Source organism: Camelus dromedarius, chromosome 4 (assembly GCF_036321535.1).
Source record: "Camelus dromedarius isolate mCamDro1 chromosome 4, mCamDro1.pat, whole genome shotgun sequence".
Lineage (NCBI taxonomy): Eukaryota > Metazoa > Chordata > Mammalia > Artiodactyla > Camelidae > Camelus > Camelus dromedarius.
In genome coordinates, this window is record NC_087439.1 from 25,945,110 (window position 1) to 25,972,933 (window position 27,824).

At 37.1% G+C, this 27,824-nt stretch overlaps 1 long non-coding RNA gene across 1 annotated transcript in view; it reads left to right on the forward strand.

The window, feature by feature from the left end:
* The window catches only part of LOC105084595 (uncharacterized), a 222,544-nt gene that overhangs the window by 70,628 nt on the left and 124,092 nt on the right, over positions 1-27,824 (forward strand). Inside the window, exon 2 of the long non-coding RNA XR_004136655.2 lies at positions 19,002-19,086. This is a non-coding gene — a long non-coding RNA (uncharacterized LOC105084595). The remainder of the gene's footprint in view (positions 1-19,001; positions 19,087-27,824) is intronic.

Here is a 27,824-nt window from a genome sequence, read left to right on the forward strand (position 1 = left end):
GAGGGAGCATAATCTCTACGTTATCCCAAAGGGGATACATCCCACCTAGAAGAATTTCTAGATGACTCAGCTTTGCTGAAGGACTAGTCAGACCTGGCTGGTCTATTGTGGAGAACTATGAAGATATAGCACACCAATGATTTCCTACAGAAATGAATGCACATTTTAGCCAATAAACTAAGATACTTATTTTTATTTTCTTTAAATAAATTTAAATCCAACAAAGCCCCTATTCTACTTTAGGTAAAGTCAAAATGTTAGGGGACTCCTCCCATCACTAGTCATTACCGTGTATGTTGCTGAGGCCATATGCAATATACATTGCTGAGGTTCCATGTACAGCAGTCTACACAAGTCTAGTGTCTGGACAGCCTCCAGGGCCCCAAGAAGCAGGGGAAAGCTGGAGATTCTAGGAGTCCAGACTTCAGGTCTGGTGTCTTGACTTGCATCACATCCCTTCTATAACATGCTGGCCCCTTCACAGGACTGTGCTACAAACAGTGCCTGATACCCCTGACCTCTCCCCAGGCCAGGGAAGTCTCTTCTCTTCCTCGCTTGCTGGTTCGTCTGGAAGAATTCTCCTCCTTTCTCTCTCTCATCATGACACCCACCAAAGATAATTTCTCAGCAAGTTTTGGCTTTTGCAAATAAGACAACAATGCCTCCACTGTAGAACTGTAAAACTGTGGTTAGGGGCAACACATATAACAAGAAATTGAATCAGTTATTTAAAGCCTTCTTACAAAGGAAACCTCAAACCCGGATGGCTTCACTGGTGAATTCTACTAAACGTTAATAAGGATTAGTCATCATACTTAATAGTAAAAGACTAAATGCTTTCTCTTTAAGAACAAGACAAAGATGTTACTCTTGCCACTTATATTTAACATTTTACTGGAGTTTCTGGCAAGGGTAATTAGGCAAGAGGAAGAAATAAAAGACATCCTGATTAGAAAAGAAAAATTAAAACTCTCAGTATTTGTAGAAGTGGTTGTCTTATATATAGAAAATCCTACAGAATCAGCTAAAATGTTCAGAGCAAATAAATGAGTTCAGCAAGGGTTTAGGGTACAAGATCAAAGTAAAAAATTTAGTTGTATTTCTATATACTGGCAATCTAAAAACAAACTTAAGAAAAAAATTTCACACAAAATAAAATACTTAGAAATAAATTTAGTAATTTATACTCTTTAAGCTAAACAAATATTGTAGAAACAAATTAAGAATGTTTTTTTTTTTTACTTTTTGAATTTTTAAAGATTTTTATTACTTTTTTGTTTTTTGTTGTTTGAGGGGAGAGGTAATTAGGTTTGTTTGTTTGTTTATTTGTTTATTTAATATGGAGTACTGGGGATTGAACCCAGGGCCTCATGCATGCTCAGCACACACGCTACCACTGAGCTATATACTCCCCCTTAAGAATGATATAAATAAATGAGAAGACACCTGATGTTCATGGATCAGAAATTTTCATATTGTTAAGATGGCAATACTCCCCAAATTGATCTACAGATGTAACACAATCTTTATCACAATCCCAATTGGTTTTTTGATAAACTGGCCCTAAAATTTATTCAAGGGACCCAGAAGAGTCAAACCAACCTTGGAAAACAAAAACAAAATTGAAGGACTCACACTTCCTGTTTTAAGAACTTAGGACAAACCGACATTAATCAAGACAGTTCTGTACTGGCATAAGGACAAACATAGATAAATGGAGTAGATAAACCTACAGGAAAAAGGGGGAAGGGAAAAGGGAGGAGGGAAAAATACACAAAGCAAAACCCAAATTTCTGCCTTGAAGGAATTAATTCCATATATCATCTGCCTATCAGGCCATGACATTTTTTTATGATTTCCTCAGGAATCATTTTAGAATGAATATAATCAATGAGAATAAGTATTTTCCAATTGACATTTGAAAATTGAATAATTCTGTTGCTGCAGAGAAAACAATCAGTATTTCTCTTCTCCACTTTACTGCATTGTTCTCTGTCTGCCTCCCTCACCTCTGACCCCATGGTCAGCCACCTGGCGAGCTCTGGAAAGTACGAGCATTAGCTGATTTAAATACACACTTGAAGTATAAGCTATTCATATCCCAAATTATCATGAAGCTCAAAGATTCTTGGAGATTTAGTGGGTCAGAGTATCCCAAAACTATTTCTGCACCCTCTGAAGACAGACCCCGCCAAGTCACCATGTAACCTAGGATTAGAATTTAGAACATGGCAGCGCGATTTGGTAAGAGAGACTACCTAAACTCCAATAATAAAAGTATAGTTCAGCTATTAAAGTTTCTATAAAGTAGCAAGTGTTTTAAAAATTGTGTCTTGAACCAGAACCAGAGATTACTATTTGGGAGAGTTGGGAGGATTTAGTTAAGATTTGAGAAGAAGTGAGGAACATTCAGATATATTTACTTTGAGAGAGTATATAAAAATATATATATATTTTTAAGGAATTTATAAGTAGGAAAATGAGGTGGATTGCTGCTGTTTCAGAAGGGGCAGGGACGGGACAAAACTAAACCAATAATTAATCTTAACAATATATGAGACTGAAGGAAATTAAAGTAAAATGAATACAAGTGACTTGAGTTTATTTTGGAATAGAGACACTATTTAATAATGAGGCAACTGCCCAGACTGAAAAAAATGTTTGGGGAGGGATGAAGAAAAGTTTATAAAGGCCAAATTTATTGAGCTCTTAAAATATGATCATGTTGGAGTGATTTTCAGAAGTTGTGATTATTAAAACTACTTACTACTTCTCTTCATTTTGAACCTGCCAAATCCTACCAGTTAAAGAGCACACAGCCTAAACTATCATAACAGAATGGAGAGAATCCTCAAAACTTCATTAAATGTCCCCTTAAACACAGTGAATGTATAAAAATCACTTTTTCCTACCTTTCAAATGTTACTTCCATCTTGAAGTGACTAAACTATAATATAGAGTTGTAATGAAAAGAAAAGCTGATAAGTTGCAAATGTTCTAAAGATATTATGAAATTCATCTCCCATAAGGATCTGTTTCCCACTGTGCCCACCCTCCCCCCGGTATTCTAGCAAATACGGATGATATGAGCTATGGGATGAGAAAAATCCCAGTAAGATCATAATTGAAATATCTAATCATAATTCTTAAAAAAAAAAAAAACACCCAAATCAGATAGGTTTCTTCCTCTAAGTTAAAAATACCAGCAGATGAATTTTACCTTTTGGATATTAACATTAAAGAGAATACAAAAGATTGGCGGTAAGGGTTGGGGAAAGAAAGCAAGCCAGGACAGAAAGGCAGAGCCACTGTAAATACACTGACAGACTAACAATTAAAAAAACTAAATAGAAGGAAATTGCCTACAAATTTTTACAGGAGAAGGTTAATCTAAAATGACACTAGTCCTGGAAAGGTTAGCTGTCACATTCAATGGCAAGGGCATACAGTGGTCACTGGCTACCTAAGGGGAGAAGGTGGTAAACTACTTTCTCTAGCTCACATACTTTCTGGAAAGATCGGCTCGTTGGTGTCTTTGGCTGGCCTGCATTAGGAAGGCTTCCCAGTCTGGGGAAGGTTTTGTTAACCTAGCTAGCAGCAGGTCCTGATTGGTCATGGGAGAATCTGGGCTAAATGGTATACATTTCCGATGATGTAAAAGTAAATTAGAGAACAGGGCAAGTTATTACACCAGAGAACGTGGGGCAATGGGGAATAATAAAAATCAGGCTACTCTAATTTCCTTTGAACAACTAAATATATACAGGTCATTATTTCCTGTAATCCGCAGGCCTCCCAGTGCAAGTCCTGGCCCTGCCTTAAAGCCTCCGAGACAAAAACAACAAAACACAGCGTGGAGAGAAATGAAAAAGGCTGCAATGCTATTTAAAGAATGAATTAAATACAGTTTTCAGATGCCGGATTTCTTCTCCTATTGGAATGTTAAATTAGACAACCGAGAAAGAAAACTCACCTTGTTTGAAAAATTCAGATGTTTCCCTAACAGTAATTTCCATTTGTATTCCCTGCAGTCTGTTCCTGTACATCGCTGATGTGGCTGAGCCACATTTTAACTTCACTTGGCCAACGCGGGGTCATAAAGGGAGTCACAGTTTCTTCTTGAATGGGGTTTAGGCTATACTTAACATTATTTCTCTGGAGACAGAGCTTAGTTCTTAATTTCAAGTCTCTGCCAAATTGGTCTATTTTCTCACGACGCACACCATGCCACTTTTATAGGAATGAGGAAGTCTCTTTCCCGGTTTAGGTAGGTCTGTACATCCCTCCCACTCTATGAGGACTTCTAGGTGACTTAGAAGAGAAAAGGCTACTTAGACAATCATGTCATCCTGTGTGTCAGGTTAAGAGAATGAGAAAGATGAAGCCTTTTCCACTGCTTTTGGCTGCAGGGAACCCTTATATCCAAACTACCTGATGGGTTTATTAAATATGCTGATTCTTGGGCATCTCATCAAACTTACTGAGGAGTGAAACCCAGAAATCCTTTTAAATAAGGACCCCAGGTGGTTCTTATAATAAATACTAAAGTTGAAACCCATTGCTAGCCATTCTTTACATTTTCACAAAACTTATCCAAAGGGACTGCTAAGAATCTTCTTTATCATATTTCTATCTGGGGACAGCTAGAACCAAATTCATCATGTCTGTGCCAAGTTTTTACATTATAACATTGTGGAGAATAGGATTTTTCCCCCATGATACTAAATTCTTGTACTAGTAAGTCAGCAGAGTCTTACTGCATTTTCACATGTCCTTAATGTCTCACTCATGGAACGAAGCATAAGCCACGCAGTTTTCTCACGTGGGGATTTTTGGCTTCCAGACAGCTAGACTAGGACAGTGGGGCCGCTGCTGCGTGATGGTAGAGAGAGCTCTCACTCTGGCCTGGAGATACCCAGGTGTTACATGGTCCCAGAAAATCCATCTGGAAAGACTGGAGAGTATTTGGTGATGGCAAAGGTTGAGTTGAAACCCTAGGAAGCTGGCAGTATTGATCTCGGAGTTCAGCTTAAGGGATGGGGGCAGTAAGTGAAAAAGGCAAAGGGAGTGGCCTGGCCAAGAAGATGACAAGAAGCAGTCATCTAATGTGCAGCAGTCCCCTTATCTAAGGTTTTGCTTTCTGTGGTTCTAGTTACCCGGTTAGAAAATATTAAATGGAAAATTCCAGAAATTAGCCATTTGTAAGTTTTAAATCGCACGATGTTCTCAGTAGCATGATGAAGTCTGGAGCCCTCTTGCTCTGTCTCCTCAGGGATGAATCATCCCTTTGTCCAACGTAGCCCCCATTAGTCACTTAGTAGCAGTCTCCTTTATCAGGTTGACCTGCTCAATATCACACTTTCATGTTCAAGTCACCCTTCTTTGACTTACTCAAGGTCTCAGGGTGCAAAGTAGTGATTGCTGGCAACTTAGATATGCCAAAGACAAGCCATAAAGTATTTTCTTTAAGTGAAAAGGTGAATGTTCTTGATTTAACAAGGAAAGAAATCGTATGCTGAGGTGCTAAGATCTATGGCATGAACAGATCATCTATTCATGAAATTATGAAGTGGGAAAAATAAATGTGAGTTAGTTTTGCTGTCACACCTCAAACTGCAAAATTTATGGCCATAGTGCATGATAAGTGCTTAGTTAAGATGGAAGAGGCATTAAATTTGTACACTGAGCTATTTTGATAGAGGGGATGACCACATTCACATAACTTTTATGACAGTATATTTTTATAATTGTTTTATTTGATTATTAGTTATTGTTGTTAGTCTCTTACTGTGCTTGATTTATAAATTAACTTTATCATAGGTATATATGTCTAGGAAAAATACATAGGAAAAGACATAATATATAAGATTTGGTGCTATCCATGGTTTCAGGCGTCTAGCAGGGATCTTGGAATGCATCCCATGTGGATAAGGGGGCACTACTGTATGTCTAAACATGAATTTCTTTACTGTCACATATTTAGATAAATACATGTGTCCCACTTTACCAGGAATAGTCCTGGCTTAGACCATTCATTGTTCCCTTTTCCCAGAGGTGTTCAGTTTGGATAAAAATGGTGTTCATATGTGACAATATCTAGTCCTCTCATTACCTTTGCTGGTCTTAGAAGGAGGCCATAGACTCAGCTTCTATGATTAGAAGATTACCAAGCCCCTTTCAGGCTTTATCATTACTTAGGCTTAGAGCAAGTTTTGATAAGGTGAGAGAAGTAACAGGTCCACGGTTACTAGGCGCGGAGTGGGGGAAGGGTAGCATCCAAGAGAAAGGTGTTAAATAGAAAGGTTGAGGACAAGCCTGCTTCAGGCTACACAGAATTCTGTAAAAGACTCCATTACTTCCGACAGTTATTTTTTCCTTAAAAAAAAAGATTATGTTTGTCATTCAGAGCAAACAAAAGTTTTAGAAATTTTATTTTTAATCAAACCATTGAATATACTTATTTTTATAACTTCCCTTGATTATTAAATAATGATTTTGAATATTAAACAATGTATTTGAAAAATCTCACTTTTATTCTGATTTATCTAGGATTAACATTTCTAGTAATCTTTTCCAGCTCCCCCCCACCATCATCTTTGGTTAGTCTAAATATTATTAATTACATATTAGAAAAAAAAATCCCTACTTTTCCAGAAGATGAAGTTATTCTAGAATCATAGAAAATTACGCATCTCTATTTAAAGAAAGTCATAGGTTCTATTAGGTCTGGAAAGCAGAGAAGTAAGCAAAATCAGGGGTTAATATTTAGTATTTTGACATTTGAGTGGGGTGGAAAAGATACTTTCGTAGAACTGAGTTCTGTTGTCACAGCCAGAAAGTGTTTCTGAGAAAATAAACATATACATCCCCTCAAAAAAAAAAAAAAAAGAAAAAAGTGAGAACAGGATTTTTTTCCCCCTTAATTTGCTGTTTGTTTCTAAAAAAAAAAAAAAAAATCCACCCCCGCGTAGGTCACTTGGAATTCATTTTGTCTACATCCTGGACTGCACGTAGGGAGACAGAAAAAAAAGTGCCTGGGATCTGAAAAAGGAATGTGGTAGGGCATGGGAATTGCGATGTCGTGGTGGTCACCAGAGCATATTTTGGCTTGTCTTAAAACAAGCAAGCACCGTCGGACCTTTGGAAGACCAGCAAATTAGCCCCGCTATCGGGCTACCTATCAGAGGCTGGCTGCCTGAGAAAAAGCGTGTGGGTTTGGAGCTGCAGCCTGAGGCGTTGGCAGGCCCTCTGTCAGCCCTGCCTGCCTTCTGACTTCCAGGGCTGCTCAGCGACCTCTGCCCCTATCCGGTGTACTGTTACAGTTCATCTCAATAATTAAACAGTTCGGGGATGGCAAGACTTTTGTGTTGTCAAGAGAAAATCAGGGCAGTGGCTTTTTCTTAATACTGAAATCAGGAGTGTTTGGCTTTAATTATATTAGCTAGTGCCTGTTCATTAATTTTCCCAATCATAGGGAGACATGTTTGCTGGAAAGATTGGCAATGGGTTAAAGTGGTTATTAAGGCAGGGCATTTCAAAGGAAAGGGATCCGAACTCTGACAAAATCAGATGTCTGAAATTTCAATCAAGCGCCCTGGGTTCTGATGGCCCCTTTACTCCTTGAAATAAGACAGCTTCTCTCCCATCTGGAACCCCAAGTCGCTCAGGGAACCAGACTGAGCCATTGGATGCCAGCTCCAAATATGCTGGTTTCTTAATGCCAGAAAAATAAACTGCTCCCTTCAAATGCCCAGTAATTGGTTGATATACCACTCTAGAAAAGTCTCTTATGACCTCACTATTACTCAGTGAAGCTGTCCCACCTCCCCAAATCAAGGGGGAAAAAAAGCAATATAATGTACTTAGTGAAACCAGCAAATTTGCCATTTTTGCTACTTTAGCAGAAATGTTAATACTTCAACTTTTTGTGAGAGATGTCTTAGACATTTTGCTTATTTTTTTTCCCTTTGGAGAGTTTAATGTGTACCTTAATGCCCCCTTTCATTATCGGCCTGGCCTCCTTCCCAGCTCTTCCCTGCTGACTCCAGACCTATCCTGGTTATTTTGTGGTGGTGGCTGGCTCTTGGTCATTCAAACATGTTTGTGGCTTATAAGTGTATCAAATTAGATGCTCCAGTCTCCTAGGTCTCCTCCCTATACCCTGACAAAATTTGTCTGGCTCACAAATCTTCACTGGCCTCCCTATACTTTTTTTTTTCCATCATCTATCTCCTTTGTGAGCATGAGAAATATATATGTCTACACACGCAAACACACACACACACACACACACACACACACACACACACACACATATATGCTTACAATGAAAATGGCCAAATTATAATAATTCATAGGTGTCCTACTAACTCTTTTTAATCCTTGAGCATACAGTTCATCCATGAACAGCCTTGATGTTAAAGCTTGCAACCAGTCACGTTGATTATACCGACTCCAGAGAACGAAGCGATGGCTGCAATATCCCTGTATTTCTTTGATGACTAGCTGAAAATTCCAATAGAGATGACTATTAGATTCTGTGTAATACTTCTCATATTTGGTTCTACAGGATTTTTTTCCACTTTGGCTCTAACTCCTGTGGGCTCTTGAGAGCTATGCAGCAGAGTCAAGAATATGGGTTTTGGAGCTAGATAACCTGGGCTCAAATCCTAATCCTGTGTCTTTTTATCTGTAGGACTTTGGTGAAGTTACTGAAGGTCTATTACCATTTTCTCATCTGTAAAATGGACTTGATAGTAGTATCTATCTTAGAGCATTGTTGGCAGGATTAAATGAAGAATACATCTATAGAACAGTGTCTGTCACAAGGTAATAAATGTCAGTTCTTTGCACCATGAGCTAATATTTTTTACAGCATCTAAGACTCTGACTTGTAAATTTTATTTATTTGCTTTTATTCCTTTGCAAATTCTTTAAGAATACAGACTTGAGCTCTTTTCATCGCTGTATCTTTAGTGTAGCATCACAGTGCCTTGTACAAAGTTACTCAATAAACACTTGTTAAACGGATGACGGATGAATGAATGGACAGATGGAAGTAAGGGTATAAAGCATTAGGGTTGGTCCTAAGCCATCATTTTAAGATCATAAGGGGTGTCTCAAGTGATATCTTCTTTCCATGATTTCCTTCATCTGTTCAGCTCGTGTTGCCCTTCCAAGCTTGGACATACTCCAAGCCTTGTTTTTCCTCCCCTGTCTTACCACAGTTTTCCTCTCTTCAGTCCTTCTAAGTGACTGATTATCTAGTTTGATCAGTAAGAGAAAGGGGCTTTATGTGCCATGACTCTCGGATAGCTTGTATGTTTTATCAGATAATTTTTTTTCTCACTGCTTCATTCCAAGGAAGTGACTAATACGGGGATTTCAATAAGGCTATTAGCGAAAGTACTTCTGTAGGAGACTTTTGGACTTTTAAAAAATCATACCCTATAAACATCCGCCTTCTTTACCTGGAACTAAATCTGACCCTGAGCAATATTTTGTTACAATCTAGGAGAGGCTAAATGAACTCCTATTGGATAAGAAGGTAGGGGGCGAACATTGAAAGACCTATGAGGCCACCAGGAAGCCCCCGTGGCATAGGCTGAATTACAGTTTAGCAAGAGGTTAGCACATGTAGTTTAGCCTTCCCACAACCCCCAGGGGAAGTGAAGCCGGAGTGTCAACATGAAATATTTAAGCCTCATATTTTCCAGGTGTACACAAGCCAAATCTCGCAATGATGTTGGCGACTTTTCTGAGTTGCAAAATAATGGAGATATTTTCAAGTGAATGATTCTCTGGCTTTCTTAAGAATATCCTTTATTTCTACTTGTTCTTTCAAACTCAGTATTTCAACACTGGTGAAAGGTCAATGTGGAACTCAGACAAGTGTCCCACATCTTGCTGAGGCAACAGGCATACAACGAAGGCTTCCTAAAGCTGAAAACACAATGGATGGAAAAAGAATTGAATAAAAACTCTGAAATTTAATATTCACACTGTTGAGGCATTTATTAGCCAGGTTGGGAATATGTCAATACCAGTTTTCCAAATGCCTGGATAATGGCTGTTGGTTACTAAGAGCATGTTTAGAACACAGTTGAAAAGGTCCTCAAACTACAGGGGTAAGAAGGACACTGCTGGCATCACCTTTTCATTATAAGCAACTCCCACTCATTGTGGATGCCCTGGAGGAAGTTGGTAACAGAAGATGTAGAGGGGAAAGGGAAGGGGATCTTGGGCTCATTCCTGGTGAAAAGTAAGGACTTTTTTTTCAGAGGCAAATGAGAGCTTTATTGCTTGTCAAATAACTGAGTGGTGTGAGTCCTCTCTAGAGTACACCCTGTCCCTTAAAAGCCCTGGTCGGGGCTGGCTTACAGGGCTCTCTCTGGGGAGGAAGGAGTAGTGTTCTCACAGCTTTCTGGAGTTGGGCACAAGGCAACCGTGCAGTGCCCGGTGCAGCGTCTCTGAACATGGCCTGCACCGGGTACCTTGAATTGAGGTGAGGTGGCCAGTGCTTCTGTACACGGTCTGCTGAGGGGAAGTGTCAGAGAGACAGTCAAAGAGGGGAGGGGAAGATCCAGAAATTTAACTCCATAGTTGCAAGGGAGGGAAATAATGATCCCTGGAAGGCATCACTTGCAGAAAGATGAAACACTGTGAGAAATGAGGAAGAGAGAGCAGGTTTATCTATTATTTACCTCATACACTCTGAGCAAAGTTGGCCATGATCTATCACACCATCAGTCCTCTAGTGCAGGTATTTTTGGTCCCCATTTCATAAAAAGAATAAGTTGGCACTTATTGAGGTAAAGTCACAAGACTCATGTCAGTGTTAAATAAAAACAAGTCCAAGATTCCAATGCAAATTGTCTGGCCACACCTGAATATTGTTTGTATTTTGTGCACTTTTTTTCCTGGACGTTCTGCCTATTGGTGAGGGCCTGTGATTTGTTCCTTAGCTTCCTAGGTAAAGGTGGAAACTCTAGAGGGAGTTGCATTATACGGTGAAGAGAAGTCTGCTATGGGAGTGATGGATCCCTCGGTTCTCGTACACACTTTGTCACTAACTAGCTGTGTGCTATTAACCACTAGTCTAGGCTTCTTTCTTCCTCACTGTGAAATGAGGGGCTGGGGACTCAATGTTGTCTTAAGGTAGCTTTTGTTTTCAATATTCTGTGGTTCAATTGAGTTAAATAAAAGTGAACATAAGTAGACAAGGGCCAGGCTTCTAGAAATAATACACTGAGGGACTCCCTAGCGAGTCACTGTTGTTAGGGTCATTAGGAGAAATACTATAAATCAAAATTCCATCTAGAATAACATGTTAGTAGATGCAAAATAAATGACATGAGAATATTGAACAAACACGAAATTTAGAAAACAGATATTTCAAAACTTTTTGGAAAGCATTTGAAGGGAAAAAGAAGGGAAGTCGGTAGGAGAAAGGTTGATTCAAATTTTCCCCCCTTTGGGGAAACAGCTGCATCGCTGATGTTCCCTTCCACGTACCAGAATGGTGTGCTTATTTCAGAGTATGGAACCGCTTGTAGCACCTCCCCCTGCTCTCAATAGTTCCAGCAAGTTGATTATAACCCTTGCTAGGTCATTGCATACTCTTTGTTTATTTTATAACTTGCTCTAAGCACCTTAAATATTAATGATTAATCTAATCTATCTTTGTATTCCATTCAGAGGCAGCTAAGCTAAATGAATACAAGTTATAATCACACTCTGCCTAATCATCAGACCTTAAATCTCTAACGTACTTGATACATTCCTAAGCTATTTTCTATACAGCAAAACCTCTCTAGGTCCTTTAAACAATAAGGCTGGCATGGAGAATTATACTAAATTACAACTACGTTATGAAATTTGATTTTCACACAAATCTTGTGAAGAAGATCAGTTTTCTTTTTTTTTTAACTTTCACTTGTAGTTGATGAATCTAAGACACAGCGAGGTTAATACACATGCCTGAGTTTTCCCAGTTAATTAGTGAAAAGGTGAGTGTAGAACTCAGGTACTCTAATTCCAGTTCAAGCTTTATTCCCTTCATTATGGCCTATTTAATATTTGTTTTACACTCTAGTTATTCTCAAGTATATCACAAAACTGAAACATCAGACAGAGAAGTGGAGTAGAAGACAGAATAGAATGAAAACAGCTCGCTCTGGTGCCAAAATGAACCTCACTCTTAGGGTTTGTTTGGCTTTGGCCAAACGTACTCAACTTCTCTGAACTTTTTCTTCACTTGTAAAATGTAGATTATTACACAGTATTTGAAAGGCTTTTGTCCAAAAGTAATAAGATTATCTCTTTGGAAATAATTTTTAAATTATATACTTTATAAACATCACCCTTATAATTGTGACTATAGAGCCAAATAATTAATTATCTATATTTAATCATATAATAACAGCATACATAATTTAAGTAATTCCAAATTTATTCACTATTTGAGTTTTTTTTTTTTTCCTATTGAAGTATAGTCAGTTTACAATGTTGTGTCAATATCTGGAGTACAGCATAATGTTTCAGTCATACATATACGTACATATATTTGTTTTCATATTCTTTTTCATTATAGGTTACTACAAAATACTGAACATAGTTCCCTGTGCTATACAGTATCTTTGAGTTTTAATAAAATTTATTCTCTATGCTTAGAAATACAACAAGGCCATGTTATAAGAAGGAAAATAATACATATAAATTTAGTCTGATCTTTCTATTCCTAGATTGTTCCTTTTTTCTATGCTTGCAGGGAATAAATAGCACACTTTTTTTTTTGCAGTTTTATTTTATTTTATTTTATTTTTTAACATCTTTATTGTGGTATAATTCCTCTTCTGTAAACTGCATATATTTAAGATGTACAATTTGATGAATTTTGATAGATGAAACCACCACCACAATTAAGATAGAAAGCACACTTCTTTGCTCAGTGGTTCTTCGAATGTGGACCCCCACCAGCAGAATCAGTACCACCTGGGAATCTGAAAGAAAAGATGCAGATTCTAGGGTCTCTCCCCAAACCTACTGGATCAGAAACTCTGGGGTTGGAGTCCAGCAATCTGTGTTTTCACAAGCTTTCCAGGTGGGTCTGATTCATGCTGAAGTTGGAGAACCAAAGCCTTAGATTAGTTAAAGCACTGTCTTAAAGTAAGTCCTGCTAAATCCACAAATACGCACTCAGAAGTTACTAAAGGTAAGGTACTGTGCCCGCTGAGTAGAAAATTCCATTATAAAGCAGATCCCGCAATTCCTGCTTCTGACATTCCAGTCTGGAAACAGAACTAGGGAAGGGGAAAGAACTGTGTCAAGTTATAGGAACATTAGGTTTAAAATCCAGGTCGTTGGGGTTAGAAATGGCAAATAATTCACTTTAGGATCCTGTTAGCCTCACGGATCAGGAATGTACCTCAAAACAGGCAGTTTCCCTCAATGTTAGCAGGAGGGGGTCAAGGAGAGGGAATACAATACTCGTTCAGTCACAAGACTTCTCTCAAAAGAGAGGCTATTACTTTTTGCTCTGCTCAGCTCCTTGAGCAAAGGTACATTGGAGGAGGGATGGTGGAAGAGAGAGAGACATCACAATAAAAGAGGCAGAAATGGTGGCACTGTGTAGATCTGGTGAAAAAAATCCCTCAGAAGGGCCCCCAGCCTGGTGGCATTCCTGGACGGGAGTGTCTACAAAGTGGAAGAGAAGCTGCCACTCTCCTGAGCATATTCCCCAAATGCGTGTCATCAGAAAGCAGTTGAAGAACAGAGACTTCCAACTATTTTGAAGCCATAAAAAATTGGGGGTTGCACTTTCATAATGTATGTTTGGGTGTTTATTTTTTTAAACATACAGTTAATAAGACACAGACAATAGAACTGAAAGGCTAAAAGCACGCAAATAAAATTGCTAACATTTTCTTCCCGTAACCAACCCATTTTATTCACATGACCCACAGTGCCTTGCTCACCTCACAGGGGAAGTTCCTAATTTAGACTGAGGTGAAAAGGCATGAAAGGTTGCAGTGGGAAAGGGAAGGTGGGTCTGCTTACCACACCCTCAAGCAGCAGTGGTCCAGATAGACGTGAAAAGACTGCAGTTTTTGGTAGTTAATGTGTATGTGAATATGCTGGATCCCCTACCTACTAATAGTAGAAAGGACATTTCCCTCATCCTGATGTTGTCTCACCAGGTTGCTTGAGAACCCAGCACACACAGCTTCTTCTAGTGGTAGGGGGTCACCATCGCATGTAATGACAGGAATGTCTAAAAAGCGACTTGAATGTACTTGGCTGACACATTACCCCTTTCCCCGTGACTCACAAACCCACAGTTTTTTAAACATAGCAAAACAATACAAAATTAGTAGTGTGCTTGTGGGTGCTTTGGTAAGGTGGGAGGGGGTTAGGAGGAGAGGGCTTTGAGAAGCCCAAGGCAGGTTTAAAGGTAGAGCCTGAAATAACAATTCAGTGAAGAAGAATTCAGGGAACACGAGAAATTGGAGCCAGAAGTGACTCATAATCATTTGAAGAAAAGTTGGGTAGGTTTTAGATTAATTTTTGTTTCTGTTAAATAATATTTGTGTGTGTGTGTGTAGCACAGACCACAGATATTAAGGAGGTGATTTTGTTGGCAGGAAAACAACGGGAGGAGTAAGTCAGTTTGATCTAGAAACAAGAGCCAGGCAGCTCAGACTGAGTTCTTAGGTACTTTAGGCTGGGGATTTAATGTGTCAGAGAGAGTATCCACACCAATACTGTATTTATAATCATGAAACCCAACTCAGAAAATCAAGAGCCTTCCCTAGGGATTTATTTGGGGACTGGCTGTCCTCTTTGCCTAACTTTACTGCCTGATGCTTCTCTCAGTTTCCAGCCAGGATGAAGACCTTCACATACTTCTCCCCCATGTCCTCCCATACGTACCTTGTAAGCACCCACTTTAATGTGACTGACTATGTCAGGATGACTAAATCCTTGAATATAGCCATTTATCTCCACAGCATGAATGAGTATATGAAAGAAAGAGAAAATGCTAGAAAAATACATCCTTATTAGTAATTTCAGATGGAAACCAATGCTATATACGGTATATTCATTGTGAACTAAACCTGATTATGTGTGAGCCTGAAGGATTGCTTTTGTCTGTTATTAATTAGAAGGAAGAAGACCCCAGACCCCATTAGTATTGTGGAGGGTAGAATGAGATGGGTCCCATAGGCAAGCCACCCCCAAGGAGAACTTTCTGTATAGAAGTAACAGCTTCTAACAGTGTCTCCCTCCTCTCACAAGTGAAACCAAGTCCCCTGGCTGACACCAGCTCAGGTCTTGACGATGGAATGTGAGCTGGGGGTGGGGGTGGGGCTGGGGGTGGGGAAGGAGGCAAATGCAGACATTATACCATATTCCATAATTTACAATTGTTTACTTTTTATTCCTATGAAAACAATGACTTTCAAAAATCAATAGGAATCCTCAAGTACTAAATCTCTGTATATTTGAGGAGTAAAAGATGAGCCAAAATGAATATAAAATTTTGCCTCTACAATGATCTTGATTTGGGCAGTCAACTTTTCCATCACTGTTGGACCAAGTATAGAGATTTACAAAATTCTTTACAAAATTCAAAGAAGTATTTTGGTAGCTTTCTAGATTCTTACGTTTTCACACCCTCTTTAAGTTTGCATCCTGATCAAGGATGCAAAAATACATTTCATTTTACTTTTCAGTTCTTCTCTTTTGGTGGTAACTTCTTGAATACATATTAGAAATGATTCATATATCATAAGATTTCCATGATTAATTTGCAACATCTACCATTGGTGTGGAAAAAGGGAGTGGAAGTTACGTACTTGTATATTTGACATTCAAGAAGAATAGGAGTAGGAAGTGAAAAGAATGAAGGAAAATAAGAAAGCCTGGTGGATATTTGTGGTATATACACAAAGTGAGATAAAGCAGGAATACTATATGAAGAAATGGAAGATTGCTAAGGAGAGGGCAAGGTTTATACTTCAAGCTCATATGGCAAGAAAGTACCAGACAATTGACATAAAACAAATTTGAGTTTTTTTGATAGAAAATATTAAATCTATGCACACTTAAAAGGTACTAAAAACAAGCTCAAGCACGAACAAGCTTGTGGCTCTTTGATGTAGGACAAATTCAGGAAAGAGCCGTTGGAGCCCTACGAATGAGTTTTCCCAAAGGATCATAAAAGGATGCAGTGCTGAGCCAGGGCACATTCCTTCTCACGGTCTCCTTTACCTTTTCCCTGCTTCCTTTCTGATGTCGTTTGTTGTTTATGGCTGAACATTTAAGGCTTCTTCCTTTTAACGAATTCTTTAGCCTTTGACTTGCCTGTCACCGCTGAGTTTTATGCTTTTGTTATAAGGCAGTGAGCTTGCTCCACACACAGTCCGAATTGAGCAAAAACCCCTTCAAAAGCCCCCTCTCCTCCCAAATGATGGTATTGTCCTTTTTAATGTACACTTAGAGAATGAAACAATCTGTTTCATTCCTTGTGTTAGAACAGCTGGAATGAAATGAATAGAGGGGCTGAGCAGTTCTGCAAAATCTTTGATAATAGAGAAGTACAAGTGTTCCCCGTCAGCAGTTGGATAATAATTTCTCTGGTATGAATGATGTAACCAAGTGGTTGTACATTACTGCCCCATTCTTTCTTGTCCCAAGACACCCTTGGAAACGCGATGCTACATCTCAATGGGATTTTCCAGTACAAAGATTCTTTTCAAATAACATAATTGTGGATACACACCACTCCTACAGAGGTAAGTATACTGAAGATGTGCCAAAACATTAGGGCAGAAATTCAGTTCCCATGGCACACAAGCAGGAATCCAACCATTTGCTGCAGTAAATACATTTTTTTGTGGACTCCAAGATTACAAAGTGTATACTCTCTATAAGACTCAAATTACTTGTTTATTTGTTTTGGAGCAAAACAATCTGATAGGTGAAACAAGAGAGAAAAAGATACAGGAATAGAGAATATTTTTGTTCCACAGCTGAAGTTGGTATGCTTCTGTTGCTGTCTAGGGTAAGAAGCCTCTAGGTGTGAGTAATGATATAAAGAGAATTTGTTGCTTCACGTTGGTTGAACTTTTACTTCCTTGACTTTCAGAGACTATATAAATGAAACAAACCAACAAAATAAATAACAGCAACAATTAAAAAATCTTCCAATCTAAGGTTCAACCAAAATGAAGTTCAGGAGAAAAAGAGTAGTATAATAGTTGGAGACAAAGTGAACATAAAGAAATAGTTGGGTGTCAAATTTCTGGAAATCATATTATATGCACAGCAGTCGAACAAACCTGACTTTAAACATATGAAGATCTACTATCTAGAACATATGATGGACATAATTTGGATAGCTCTAGAAGAAGAAATTAGAACCAATGGAAAACCCATAAAAGGGCAGATGCCAGCTCAAGATAGAAAAGTAAATTTGAAGTACATCTACTCAGCGGTACTAGTGCTCATCATCACTGGGAGTTCTCAAGCAGAGGTGATAGTGAGGAAGACCAAGGGACCCGTGCCATCATTCCTGAATTTCCCAGGCTATGATATTGAAGCCATGATGGTACAGTTTATACTTGAAGAAGTTTATTCCCTTGGGAACATTGTGGAGCATGAAATATAAGACTTTCTTCTGTTGAGAAGTGGGGAGGTAAGGAAGAGTTGAACTGTGGATCACTCTTCAAAACGGTAGGCTTTAGTGGACACTTGTTATTCCCCCTCTTTTTTTTTTTTTTTTTTTTATGAAAATCATCCTGATTTTCAGAAAACAACAACAAAAATAACAACTCTCCCCTATCCTACTTCATTTGGTTGAGTTTCACAGCCCCTGGTTCTAGGGGAAATCTTGACATAGTTTTGCTCAATAAAATCATGACATTTGTGGCCACAGTGATTTGTTGAGCAGTGAGTGTGTAATTTATAACCAGCCAGTTGGGCAAAAGAAGCTGAATGAAGAGTCTGTGTTACAGTTGTTGAGAGGTCACACAGAGCCTAGAGCTTCTGGAAGCCATCTTGTCATCATGACAGAAGAGCCTATGTGAAAATAAAGTCAACTCAGGGTAAAACAGAGCTGAGATGGGGGCAAAGTAAAAGGGATGACAAATGCATGTAAACTCTTGAAACCAGCCATGTTAAAACTAACTCTACCCTTAGTATGTTTATTCTTTGGGCCCTCTCCCCCCCGAAATAATTGTTGTTCTTAAGGTTATTTGAGTTGATTTTCTGTCACATGCTGACAAAGTGTTCTGATTACTACATGGATATCCAGTGAGAACCATCATGTAAAGTCCCTGGATGATCAGCAGTCACCAAGGGCCAGAAAAAGGGCAATGGCAAATTTGGCCTCCTTGTGGCTTTGTTTAGGGGCTGGCCCTGAATATGATACACTATTGATCTAACCAGAATCTCTTCATATTATTGATTAGATTGTTGTTTTTTTTTTTTTTTTCTCTACCTCTGCTAAATAATTTGGTTTCCTCATGGCTTTTTCAAACCAATCACATCTGATTTCCATTATTCTAGATTTTAGGCCATTTTACTTTTTATAAGCCCAAATACCAGGGTGTAATTTGGTGCAATGAAAAAAGCTGATAATTAAATTGATTGAAAATGTTTACTTGTTATTGTCTTACTGGAGTGCATCCTCCATTTCTTTATTCTTGTGTTGAGTTATTTTTATTATTGAGCTATGTAGTATCTTTGTGTTTCACTTGAATACCCTAGAAAGAGGGAATTATATTATGAATGCTTAGAATGATGTAGTATTTATATAATCATTTTATGTCTATTTTGATATTTGATTTGTAATTTTTAAATTCTCCTCAAAATACTTAGGTCAGGTTCCTGGTAAATATGATTTTTATTTGAAAAAGAATTTAAGCAATTTGATTAGACACAATCTCTAGTACATAATGAATCCTTAAGCAGTTGTTTTTCTATTTTGTTTCTGATAGTGTGCCTTGCAATGACAGAAGACAGCATGATGAGGGGAAGTTAAAGAAGTAAGAAAATTGGAATTTAGAATGTCAACATCTTGAGGTAGGTAAATGCTATATATATAGTTTTCTTCATTTCTTACTTTTGATGGTGAAGAGAAAAAGCCTGGGGTTTTTTTTTTTCAACTTTCTTGAAATAGTGAAGAAAGGAAACCAGTATCTTCTTCTTCTTTTTTTTTTTTTTTATTGCAGTGCTTCTTGAATTTTTAAAATAGTAATACATATAAAGAAAACAATAGTACTAATTCTGAATACTGAAGTTGCAAGACAAGACTGTTGGCAATGAGGGGACTGGCCCAGGTTCCAGCTCCTCTAGTCTTATCTGACTAGTTTTAGGGCAGAAGGAAGCAATATTTTGGGCTTACCTATAATTTAAAACCATCACCAAAGCTACGTATTCTAAAAGTTGGTCACTTTTTAGTGATCAAGTGGCTCCAAGAGGAACAGAACTCTTGCTTATTTTCCCAGCCAATTCCACTTCAAAACATTTCAATAAAAAGAGGAAGAGATTTAGGTTGTTTCCATGTCCTAGCTATTGTAAATAGTGCTGCTATGAACATTGGGGTGCATGTATCTTTTTGAATAAAGGTCCCCTCCAGATATCTGCCCAGTAGTGGGATTTCTGGATCATATGGTAAGTCTATTTTCAGGAATCTCCATACTGTTTTCCATAATGGCTGCACCAAACTACATTTACATGAACAGTGTAGGAGGGTTACATTTTCTCCACACCCTCTCCAGCATTTATCATTTGTGGACTTTCGAATGACAGCCATGCTGACTGGTGTGAGGTGATACCTTATTGTAGTTTTGATTTGCATTTCTCTGATAATTAGTGATAGTGAGCATTTTTTCATGTGTCTATTGGCCATTTGTCTGTCTTCAATGAAGAATTGCTTGTTTATGTCTTCTGCTCATTTTTGGATTGGGTGGTTTGTTTTTTATTATTGTTAAGTTGTAAGAGCTGTTTATATATTCTGGAAATTAAGCCCTTGTCAGTACATTGGTAGATGACTGAATAAAGAAGTTGTGGTATATTTATAGAATGGAATACTACTCAGACATAAAAATACATGGATGGACCTGGAGATTGTCATTCTAAGTAAAGTAAGCCAGAAAGAGAAAGAATAATACCATATGATATCACTTATATGTGGAATCTTAAAAAAAAAAAAAAGACAATTGAACTTATTTACAAAACATAAACATACTCACAGACATAGAAAACAAACTTATGGTTACTGGGGGGAGGAGGGTGGGAAGGGATAAATTACAAGTTCAAGATTTGTAGATACTAACTAATATATATAAAATATGTAAACAGTAAGTTCATACTGTATAGCACAAGGAACTATATTCAATATCTTACGGTAACTTATAGTGAAAAACAATATGAAAACAAATATATGTATGTTCCTGTATGACTGGGACATTATGCTGTACACCAGAAATTGACACAACGTTGTAAACTCACTATGCTTCAATAAAAAAAAATTTTATTTATATATATATAAATATATAAAAATAAATAAATAAAATCAAAGCAAAAAAAGCTTCTGAGCATTAGCGAAAAAGAAAAAAGGGAGAGAGAGATTGTTTTAGTCATTGCAAACTGCTTGCTGAGATAAGGATATGTTTGTTCATATGAAATTATCTCATTTTGGCATTTTTTTAAGGATAGCTACACCATTTACTTCAGTGGCCTAGAATCTTGTTAACAGAAGGCTTGAAACATGAGTCTCTTCTTGCCTTCATTGAATCTTTTGTCAAATTCAAATAGAGCAACTGGGACCTCTGACTTTGTGTAAGAATGCACTAAACCTAGAAAGTTATGGTTTAGGGTTATGCCTGCAAGAATGTAAAAGTGTTTCTTTTATTTGAGGAATCATACAGATAACATATGTAAAAGCTATAACAATAAGCAAACAAAATGTTTTTTCTTTATGGTCTCCGTAACAGCAACGCTTTACAAAACCAAAGAGCCAATGTAAAATTCAAATTGTGGTCTAGACAATAAGGATGTTTTACATTTGTGTAGTTAAAAGAGATCTGGTTTAGAATTCAGGGACTGTGGAATTTAATCCCGTCCAGGCTCTGCCTCTATACTCTGTCCTCTGCCAGTAGGCAGTCTAGACCCATGCTTCTCAAGCTTGTGTGATTTTGGAATCACCTGTTGGGCTTGTTAAAAATACAGATTCCTGGGTGGACCCTACCCCAAGAGATTATTGACTTAGCAGTTCTGGGGTGAGGGCCATGTGTTCACATTCCCAGTGAAGATAATGTGCTGATCCTTGAAAATTCACTGATCTAGACCTCAGTGGTCCTTGACTTTATAATGCAGAGATCTGATTAGAACTATCGATTATAGCCCCCAAATTAAAAGGAGATAATATTCTACTTTTTAAAGGGAAAAAAATTCCTGTTTAGAAGTTCCATACTTTAAAATATTAATAAACATTTAATTTAGATGAATAAATTATAATAGTAAAAGAGAAATATATTTCTCACAATCACCTTGTGGGAAATCTAGGACAAATATTGGTACCATTGTCCATTAATGGAAATGGAAGCATGTCTAAAGTTATCCAGCTGAATCTTAAAAAAAAAAACAAACATAAATACAAAATAGAAACAGACTCATAGACATAGAATACAAACTTGTGGTTGCCAAGGGGGTTGAGGGTGGGAAGGGACAGACTGGGATTTCAAAATGTAGAATAGATAAACAAGATTATACTGTATAGCACAGGAAAATATACACAAGATCTTTGTGGTAGCTCACAGCGAAAAAAAAATGTGACAATGAGTATATGTATGTTAATGTATAACTGAAAAATTGTGCTCTACACTGGAATTTGACACAACATTGTAAAATGAGTATAACTCAATAAAAAATGTTTAAAAAAAGAACAAAAAAGCAAACAAAAAATCATCAAGCTTTGATACGTAGAGTGTAATCTACATTTTTAGCTTTAAAATGTATAACTATATATAATTAATACATTATATAACTGTACATAATATTATTCTTATATGAAAGAAAATATTAAAAAAAAAAGTTATCTAGCTGGATAGCAGGAGACTTAGGACTAATCTTGTCTCTCAACAGACTCCTGTTTTCTTTTGTTGATATTTCACTGCTTTTTATAAGTAAATAATTACCCCTTTATGGTCTGCAATTCATGATATACAGAAGGAGGATTATTTCTTGCTTAGGTCAAAGATGCCTCTTGAAAATGGCTTTATAGCAGAGGCAGGTAATAGTTGAAGGAGGAGGAGGAGGAAAAGACAAAAGGAATAGCATATTCTGGAACAAGTCACCTGTCAGCTTCAAAGGTAGCAACAGTGCTAACAAGAGAGCCCCAGTCTGTATTCTTAAGCAAGAACCCTCAATCCAATATACTCCTGTGGTGTAATATACATATATTTTCATTAACTGATATGAAGCACCAGCAATGAGCAGCTTTGGCTAACACTGCAGTTCTGTACCCTCCATTGGAACCTAATTACTCTCCCACGCTAGCAAGTGTTTGCTCTAACCTCACCTTCAGTACCTCAGCTGTTGGAAAATAAGTCCCCAAACATTCCTTGATTAAGTTCTTGTTGCATGCTTGTAAGTTAATACTGAGATGCTAAGTCAGAGGGTGGAGGTGTAGTTAGTGACAATTAAAATTAAAAACAAAGTGAGAATTAATCTGTTCTATATAGCTGCCAGCAGGCCCCCTCTGAAGGAATGGCAGGGTGGAAATCCGGTCGCCTTAACATGCTAACAAGGATGCACCAGCTTGTGCATTTGCAGTAAACACCAGCCATTTGGCACACAGTGACATGTCAGGCCATCCAGCAGGCTGGGCCTCATGATGCTTTTGTTTTACCTTTTGTTTCACCTATATTTTTATAGACACTTTTCACACAACAGCTTTGCTATTTTTAAATATTAAAACAACCTGTAAATGATGCTCTTTGACTTCTATCTTTTAGTTGTTACATCTTTTAGCCTATTCTTTTTATTCTTGAGTTTAGAAAATTAATTTTGAAATATATTTCTGAATTGTGTGCAAAAGAAACAGCAATAGTTATTTTGTAATGTGGCTCCCTGACATTATAGGCCAGTAAAATTAAATAAAAATAAGGACTGACATAAGGTGAGCAATTTTCTGTTTAATGAAAAGAGCAATGAAAATGTAACACTTCCTGTTATAATTCTCTCATTTATCAGCAGAATAAATTTTTGAAAAATAAGTAGAAAATATAATGTCAAACATTTTAATTATTAGCTTTATGAAAAATACAAAAATACAATGAAATGTCTTTAGCATTTTTTTTGTTCAAGGTGCACCCCTGGAAACTTTGTTGACAGCCTAGAAATGCCAAGAGCCCCTGTTTGAGAGAGAGAGGGTCAATTATCTGCTCAGTTGAGAAGGTCATGTGATAGGCATGCTGAAGTGATGGTTTTGTAACTAGCTAAGCAGTACTTGACACTACTTGGGAAAACAATGATCTGCTCAGTGACTAAGGTTATTAGAATGCTCAATGCTTCCCACGATATTGGCTAATTAGTGCGATGGGTCTGGCCAATAGCTGTCTTTTCCTTATCAAATCTTGAAAGGTTTCTAAGTATTCCATCACCATGACATTTTGAGGATTTTAATGCCCATGAATTATCATACTATCAGTAGGAAAATGATATTTGTTTTTTAAAAGTTTACTCTCTGCTTGCGTTCTGTCATGTGAGATGAGCGTTCTGTCATGTCAGAAAAAAAAATGGCATGTTTTCAGATTGTGTATAGATTTTGGCACATGAAGTTACATAATCTGGTGGAGCCCTGTGTGCTCTGTACAGCACAGACTGGTGGGCCTCTGTCTGGTCAGGACCAGAATAGCTAGACTTCTTGGCCTGCTGCCCATAGGCTGTCTATCTGTGGCCTTAAACACCATGCAGAACTGGGTGTGATAGTGAAAGCCCGCAGATGGTCAGCAGGAGAGTAACATCCAGTGTCTGCGCCTTTGCCCTGGTGCCCACGCTCAGCAGTGCAGATGCCACACAATGACTTCAGCAGCTGGCTGCAGCACTCACTGAGTCCGTTTTGAATAAAGATCTTTCGGAACTTCCTTCAGGTTTCCAGGGAGGAAGCTGTGTAGCCCCAGTAGTGCCTGGGGTGGGAACTCGGTTGAGTGGCATTGAGGAGGTGACTCTGGGTAGTCAGAGCTGAGGCGGGTGACCCTACATTGTTATTTTACATATAGTGAGTACATCTATCTTATTGTGGATTGGTTGTGCACTTTTTTGATGTCCCTGCTAGCTCTAATAATACATACGTTCATAAATTGAATCTTGATGGGAAAAAATTCTGTTGGATTTAAAATGATTATAAGAAATTTCAGCATTACGTTTACCAATCAATGGAAGAGGTTTCAGGTTCACTAACTGTAATTTTTAACTGTTTTAATTTTTGAACGGTTTGAAAAGTTGATTTTAAAATTGTAACATCTGTTTGTGATACTTTTTATGAGAGATGACTATTAATGATTTGAAGATATCATTATTAAAGTGTCTAGACTGGGGTGTGCTTATATAAATTTAGGTATAGGTGTAATTTAAAAAGTTAGAGAAGTGCTCTCTGGTACTCCTGGGCAGGGGTGGGAGTTCTAGCTCCCCACTGGGATTCCAGTGATACCATCTGGGCGCTGTGTCATTTCAAACCCCCTTGAGTGTGAACAGAGGCTGAGTAGGGGATCAGGACTACTATCCTGGGAGTGATGCAGTGTGCCTCATACTCCCTTGCTGGAGTGGCATGAGAAGAAGGCAGCAGAAATCAAAGATTTAAGTAATGTCCAGAGTTTCATAACATGATGCTCCAAAAGTCCAGGCTCAACAAAAAATTACTAATCTTACCGAGATCCAGGCAAATCTCAGCTAGGATGAAAAAGACAATTAATAAATATCAATACCAAGAAGACAGAGATGTTAGTTATTTAACAAAGATTTTAAAGCAGCCATCATAAAAAATGTTTCAAGACCAATTAAACACAGAGATGAAACAAATTTTAAAAAAAAAAGTCTTAATAAAGAAATTAAAAGTTTCAGCATATAAATAGAATACAGAAGAAAAACCAAAGAGAAATTTAGAATTGAAAATAACATTAGATTAAAAACAATGAATGAGCTCAACAGCAGAAGGGAGGGGATAGAGGAAAAAATCAGTGAAGTTGAATATGGACAATAAAAACTTCCCAATCTGAACAATGGAGAAAAGTAGACTGGAAAAAAAAAAAATCTAAGAGAGACTTAAGCGCCTCTGGGACTACACCTAATGACCTAACATTTATATTATTGGAATCCTACTAGGACAAGAGGAATAGGTCAGAGCAGAAAAGTATATTCTAGGCCATAAAACAGATCTCAACAATATTAAAAGAATTGAAATTATACAAAATTTGTTCTCTGACCCAGATAAAATCAAACTAGAAGTAAAAAACAGGAAAATAATAGGAAACTCTGTAAATACTTGGAAACTAAATAGCAGACTTCTAAATAATTTGTGAGGGACAGACTGGGAGTTTGAAATTTGTAGATACTGACAGGCATATGCAGAATAGATAAACAAGATTATACTGTATGGCACAGGGAAATATATACAAGATCTTGTGGTGGCTCACAGCCAAAAAGAATGTGACAATGAATATATGTATGTTCATGTATAACTGAAAAATTGTGCTCTACACTGGAAATTGACACAACTTTGTAAACTGACTATAACTCAATAAAAAAATGTTAAAAAAATAAATAAATGTAAATAAATAAATAATTTGTGGGCCAAGAAGAAAGTCTCAAGGAAAATAAAAAATACCAAGCTGAATAAAAAAGGAAACACAGTATACCAAACATTTGTGTGACACAGCTAAAACAGTAGTGATAGGGAAATTTATAGCACTAAACACTTACATGGGATAGGAAAAGTTTTAAATCAATAATTTCAACTCCTACTTTAAGAATCTAGAAAGAGAAGATCAAATATACCTATAGCAAGTGATGGGAGGAAATAATAAAAATAAGAGCAGAGATAAATGAAATGGAAAGGAGAAAAACAATGAAACAAAAACCTGGTTTTTGCAAAGATCAATAAAATTTACCAACTATCAAAAAAGAGAGAAGACACAAATTACCAATGTCAGTAATAAACAGAGGATATCACTACAGACCCTGTAGATATATAAAAAAAAAGAATGCTATGAATAACTACACCCAGATAAATTTGGTGACTTAGATGAAATGGACCAATTTCTTGAACAGCGCAAACTACCACAAATTACCAAATATGAGATAGATAATTTGAATAGTCCTATAACTATTAAGAAAATTAAAACCATAATTTTGAAACTCATGAAGGAGAAATTGCCAGGCCCAAATCATTTCCCTGGGGAATTCCGCTGAATATTTAAAAAAGAATTAGCACAAATTATATACAACGTCTTCCAAAAAAGAAGATGCAGATACAGACCAATTCATTTTATGAAGCTATTACTACACTAGCACCAAAACTAGACAAAGACAGTAAAGAAAAAAGAAAACTACAGCCTGATATCCCTCATGAGTCAGACACCAAAGTCCTTAACATAACATTAGAAAACAGCATAAGGCAATATATAAATATATATATATATATATATATGCCGTGACTAAGTGGGGTTTATGACAGTGATGTAAGATGGCTTCAACATTAAAAAACTATTAACATAATCTGCTGTATTAACAGGGTAAAAAAGAAAACAAAAAGTGATCATATCAATTGATACAGAAAAAACACTTGACGAAATTCAACACCTGTTCATGACAAAAACTCTTAGAAAAATAGGAATAAAGGGGAATTTCTTCAATTTGATAAAGAGCACCTATAGAAACCTACAGCCAATACTTAACAATGAAGAATTAGACTGCTTTCCCCTATGATCAGGAACAAGGCAAGCATATCTGCCTTCACTATTACTGTTCAACATGGTGCTGGAAGTCCTAGCCAGTGCAATAAGGTTAGCAAAGAAATAAATGTCAAACAGTTTGGAAAGGAAGACATAAGACTTTTTCCTATTTGTAGATGACATGATTGTCTACACAGAAAATCCCTAAGATGCTACTAAAAAAAATAAAAATCCCAGAAAATAAGTGAGTTCAGCAAGTTAGCAGGATACAAGATAAACATGATAACCAAAAAGGAATTGGTTTTCTATATGCTAACAATGAACACATTGGACACCAAAAATAAAAATGCAATGCCATTTACAATTAATTGATCAAAAAAAGAGAAAAATACATTTGAATCTGAAGCAATATGTACAGGACTTATATGCTGAAAAATATAACTTGCTGGTGAAAGAAATCAAAGATTGAAATAAATAGGTATACTGTGTTCATGGATTGGAAGACTCAACATAGTAAAGATTTCAGTTGTCTTCAAATTGATATATAGGTTTAATGCAATTGTAATTAAAATACCAACACAATTATTTTGTAGATATGGAGAAGATTCTTGTGAAATTTATATGGAATGACAAAGGAACTAGACTAGTTAACATAATTTTAAAAAGAAAAATGAAAAGGGAGGAATCAGTCTACTGAATTTCAAAAATTATTATATAAAGTTTTCAGGACTGTGTGGCATCGGTGAAGATATGCATAGATCAATGGAACACAACAAAGACCCCAGAATTAGATCCACACAAATATGTGCAACTGATTTTTTAAAAGATGCAAAAGCAACTTCATGGAGAAAGGATAGCCTTTTC